The 5,858-nt window shown below is 44.8% G+C and overlaps 1 long non-coding RNA gene across 1 annotated transcript in view; it reads right to left on the bottom strand.

The window, feature by feature from the left end:
* LOC139026320 (uncharacterized) overlaps positions 1-876 on the bottom strand; it is a 5,398-nt gene extending 4,522 nt beyond the window's left edge. The window contains exon 1 of the long non-coding RNA XR_011478093.1: positions 845-876. This is a non-coding gene — a long non-coding RNA (uncharacterized lncRNA). The remainder of the gene's footprint in view (positions 1-844) is intronic.
* Positions 877-5,858: the final 4,982 nt, after the last annotated feature.

Below are 5,858 nucleotides of genomic sequence, written 5' to 3'. Positions count from 1 at the left end.
CGATCAAGGTCTGTATGAATAATGTGGTAGACATGCAGGGAGTGAGTAAGTGGCGATCAGTAGATGAGATAGAGTGTGTGTGATGTGTGTGTGTGGTAGTGTGTGTGAGTGTTGTCGTGTGGTGTGTGTGTTGTGTGTGTGTGGGTTGTGAATGTGTGTAGTTGTGATGTGTGCTGATTGTGACTGTATGAGTGTTGTTGTGCCTTAAATAGCGAAATACGTCGACCATTGTTGCTTGCCAACAAATCACCAATCCTAATGATCTTCTCAAAAATTTTTCCACACGTTCTAAATTTTCCGCTTCCTCTGCGCGGCATGCAATGTCCTGGGTGGATACCAGGAACAGAAGACGGAAAAGGTAAGACGTAGGCGATTAAGAACATACAGGAGGGGAGATACATAAACAATAACACAATAGACTTACAACTTTACCATCAACCACCACTACGCCTCACCTACCCCTACCATTCACCACCATAACTACCCCTACCATAACCACACCTCCTACCAACTCCACCACACATCTACCACCATAACTACCCCTACCATCAACACCCAACTATCCAGTCACCATATACCCTACCATTTCCCACCATAACTACATCTACATTCAACACCACTACCATTCACACCTTAACTACCCACATCACCATAACTACCCACTACCATCAAACACCATACTCTACCATCAACACCACACACTACCATTTCAACACCACTACCTCATACCCTACATAACACAACTACCATCCACACCCTACCATAACCCACCCATAACCTACAGACTCCTCCACCATAAACTCACCCCTACCATCAAACACCACTAACCATTACCACATAACACAACTACCATCAACACCACTACCATTCCAACCACCATAACTAACCCTCTATACCACTAAACACCACCACCATAACTACCCTACTCATCACCACCATAACTACCCCTACCACAACAGCACCACCATAACTAAACCTACCATCAACACCACAACCATAACTACCCCTACCTCAACACCACTACCATCACCACCATACTACAACTACCAGTCAAGCGACCACCACCATAACTACCCTACCATCAAACACCACTACCATCACCACCATATACCTCTACCATCACCACCAATAACTACCCCTACCCTCACTACCCTATCCATCACCACCATAACTACCTCTACCATCACCACCATAACTACCCCTTACCCTCACTACCCCTACCATCACCACCATAACTACCTCTACCATCACCACCATAACTACCCCTACACTCACTACCCATACCATCACACCATAACCTACCCCTACCATCAACACCACTACCATCCCCACCAAACTACCCTACCATCACCACCATAACTACAACTACCATCAACACCACCACCATAACATACCCCTACCATCACTACCCCTACCATCACCACCCATAATCATACTCCCACCATCACCACCATACAACTACCCGTTACCATTCAAACACCCCTACCATCACCACCATAAACTTACCCCTACCATCAATACCCCTACCATCACCACCAACTACACTTACACCTACCATACTTACCCCTACGACAACCACCCCTGCAAACACCGACCATAAACTACCACGTCTACCCCCATCACCACCATAACATCCTCCACCATAAACTACCCCTACCATCAATCCACCATCCATCACCACATACTACCACTACCATCACCACCATAACTACCCCTACACCCCTACCATCACCACCATAACTACCCCTACCATCACCACCATAACTACCCCTACCATCAACACCACTACCATCACCACCATAACTACCACTACCATCACCACCATAACTACCCCTACTACRRCTACCGAGCTGACAAGGTAAAACATCTGTCGTTCTGCCCCTGAACAAGGCAGTTAACCCACTGTTCKTAGGCTGTCATTGAAAGTAAGAATTTGTTCTTAACTGACTTGCCTAGTTAAATAAAAAATAAAAAAATACCATCACTACCAGTACCACTGCCATCACTTCCACTACCACCACTACCATCACTACCACCACTAKCATCACTACAACTGCCATCACTGCCACCACTGCACACAAACATGCACGRACACACACACACCAGATACACAACGATGGTTCACCAACCAGCAGTATAAAATCTGAAASAAAATGTATAATTATCATGCGGCTCAATTAGGGATGGAATMTCTGCACAGCGAGAGAGCWGCTCCAATCTCTGCAGACTCATTAAGTTTGATTTAGGAGACTGGAGGACCATCCAACTGCTCAGCCACCATAGAATAATATCTGAGATCCTACTTGAGGAGAAGAAGAAGAAGAAGGAGAAGGGAAGTGAACTACTGGACAGGAGGGGTAGTAGAAGAGCAGATTGAGATCCTATTTGAGACTGGTGGAGGAGAAGAAACAGGAGGATGAGAAGAGGAGTGGAGAGGAGCAGGAGAAACAGACTGATTTGAGTAGGAGGCCAACACTTAGGAGCAGATGAGATTCCTACATGAGACTGAGGAGGAGGACCAACACTTAGGAGCAGAATGAGATTCCTACATGAGACTGAGGAGGAGGAACCAACACTTAGGAGCAGAATGAAATTCCTACATAGAGACTGAGGAGGAGGCCCAACACTTAGGAGCAGAATGAGATTCCTACATGAGACTGAGGAGAGGACCAACACTTAGGAGCCAGAATGAGATTCCTACATGAGACTGAGGAGGAGGCCAACACTTAGAGCAGCAATGCGATTCCTACATGAGACTGAGGAGGAGGCCCACCAACATAAACCACACACACCTTAGGAGCAGAATGAGATTCCTACATGAGACTGAGGAGGAGGCCCAACACTTAGGAGCAGAATGAGATTCCTACATGAGACTGAGGAGGAGGCCAACACTTAGGAGCAGAATGAGATTCCTACATGAGACTGAGGAGAGGCCCCACTTAGGAGCAGAATGAGATTCCTACATGAGACTGAGAGGAGGCCCAACACTTAGGAGCAGAATGAGATTCCTACATGAGACTGAGGAGGAGGCCCAACAACTTAGGACAGAAGGGATTCCTACATGAGACTGGGGAGGAGGCCCAACACTTAGGAGCAGAATGACGATTCCTACATGAGACTGAGGAGGAGGCCCACACTTAGGAGCAGAATGAGATTCCTACATGAGACTAGGAGGAGGCCCAACACTTAGGAGCAGAATGAGATTCCTACATGAGGACTGAGAGGAGGCCCAACACTTAGGAGCAGAATGGGATTCTACATGAGACTGAGGAGGAGGCCCAACACTTAGGAGCAGAATGGGATTCCTACATGAGACTGAGGAGGAGCCAACACTTAGAGCAGAGAGTCCTACATGAGACTGAGGAGGAGGACCAACACTTAGGAGCAGAATGGGATTCCTACATGAGACTGAGGAGGAGGACCAGATGCAGGAAAATAGGAAAAAAAGGTCAGGAGAGGAGAAGAAGAGGTAGGAAGAGAGGAGAGAAGGAAAGGAGAGAAGAAGCAGGAAGAGAGGAGAGAAGGAAAGGCGAGAAGAAGCAGGAAGAGAGGAGAGAAGGAAAGGTGAGAAGAAGCAGGAAGAGAGGAGAGAAGGAAAGGAGAGAAGAAGCAGGAAGAGAGGAGAGAAGGAAAGGCGAGAAGAAGCAGGAAGAGAGGAGAGAAGGACATGAGCACCAGTGTCCTACCTCAAAGCTTTTCATGTTACCCCGTTAAATTGAATTAAATCATATTAATCACATGCTGCGTAAACAACAGGTGTAGACCAACAGTGGAATGCTTACGGGCCCTTCTCAACAATGCAGAGAGATGTGAGAGATTTCACCCTTTAGTAGAGTGGAATAAGAATAAGAATAATAATAATTAGTAGATGCCCCTTTAGCTATCCCTGGTGCAACGTTAATAAAAACCTACCCTGACTCTTGCCCTACCTGGGAGATAATATTATGTCAGTATATTACATTGGGTCAAGGTAATAGACTACTTGSAACAATGAACCTATAAGGGGTGGAAGCTGCCCTTAGGCACAGCACAGGGAGGGCCTGTATTCAAAAAGTCTCAGAGTAGGAAGGCTGATCTGGGATCAGTTTCCTGCAATCAGTAAGAGTAGCTGCTGCTTTCACAACAGCTAATGGGGATCCTAATAAAATACCAATACCAATTATGATCTAAAAGGCTCAACTGATCCTCGATCAGCACTCCTTCTCTGAGAATAATTATGAATACAGGCCCTGATCAGGAACTAACTGGCCAAGACCTAACCTGAACTATTAGTGGGGCAAAACATAAGACTGACTTCAAATAAGTGTCTACGGGACAACTTCAACTGGAAGGTGTGTTTGCCCCATGACTGTGTATGTGTGTGTGTGTGTGTGTGTGTGTGTGTGTCTCACACCACTAACTAAATAGCCGTCGAAACCCGAGGGATTTATGGGCGGATTACGCCTGGGATTTGAGTAGACGTCGGATTTAAGAAGGGAAAAAAATATATATCTTTCGCTCTCGCTTTCTCGCTCCAGTTTTCTTCTGCCTCTCTTGGAACGTTTATAATACAGTAGTCTGTTTAACAGTAGCTGTATGGGGATTAGAACATTCATATACAGTAGTCTGTTTACAGTAACTGGTATGGAGATTAGAACGTTCATATACAGTAGTCTGTTTACAGTAGCTGGTATGGGGATTGGAACATTCATATACAGTAGTCTGTTTACAGTAGCTGGTATGGGGATTGGAACATTCATATACAGTAGTCTGTTTACAGTAGCTGGTATGGGGATTGGAACATTCATATACAGTAGTCTGTTTACAGTAGCTGGTATGGGGATTGGAACATTCATATACAGTAGTCTGTTTACAGTAGCTGGTATCGAGATAGAACGTTCATATACAGTAGTCTGTTTACAGTAGCTGTGTATGGGTTGGAACATTCATATACAGTAGTCGTTTATAGTCTGGTATGGGGATTGGAAGTTTATATACAGTAGTCTGTTTACAGTAGCTGGTATGGGGATTGGAACGTTCATATTCAGTAAGTCTGTTTACAGTAGCTGGTATGGAGATTAGAACGTTCATATACTGTAGCTTGTTTACAGTAGCTGGTATGGGGATTAGAACGTTCATATACAGTAGCTTGTTTACAGTAGCTTGTATGGAATAGAACGTTCATATACAGTAGCTTGTTTACAGTAGCTGGTATGGGGATTGGAACGTAATGTGATGCCAAAATATCAGTGATCAGCCTAATCAGTCGTCCATATGGCTAGGGTCTCATTCCCTCCTTCCCTCTCAACCCCTCTCTCCAAAGGGATGATCTCTGCTCTGAAATGGCAACACAAACCCTAGTCTTGCTCCGTCTGGGTTGTGTTCAGTTGGGAGAAACGTTTTGAAATGGGGAGGTACTAGAGATGTAGGATCTTCATTTGAGATAGTTTGCTACAGTTTGCTACAGAAAAGAACTGCAGCAACAGGAATGTGAATTATATGTGGATTAAAATTGATGGTCATTTTTGTAGGGTTCATACATTTTTCAATAGGGCAAATCAGGACTGACATTTTAAAGTGGAAATTACAAACTTTAGAAGCCTTTTTAAACCTTGAATACACTACCGTGCAGGAAAATTCTCAGCAAAGTCTGCACCTAAACCTGTCAATAGGAAACCCTTATTTTCATTTTACATTGCATTTATTAATTTTTTAAAAACATTTAGCCCTACTGACGCTGGCCTGGCTAGGAATACAAACATGTTGGGGAGGGGTCTGTTCATCTAGTACTCTAGATGAACTCAGTGCCAGGTCCCCCACCTGGATGACTAGATGACTAGATGACTAGATGACTAGATGACTAGATGAACAGGCCCCCT

The sequence above is a fragment of the Salvelinus sp. IW2-2015 genome, unplaced genomic scaffold (assembly GCF_002910315.2).
Source record: "Salvelinus sp. IW2-2015 unplaced genomic scaffold, ASM291031v2 Un_scaffold4420, whole genome shotgun sequence".
Lineage (NCBI taxonomy): Eukaryota > Metazoa > Chordata > Actinopteri > Salmoniformes > Salmonidae > Salvelinus > Salvelinus sp. IW2-2015.
This window is presented reverse-complemented; position numbering and strand designations above follow the sequence as displayed.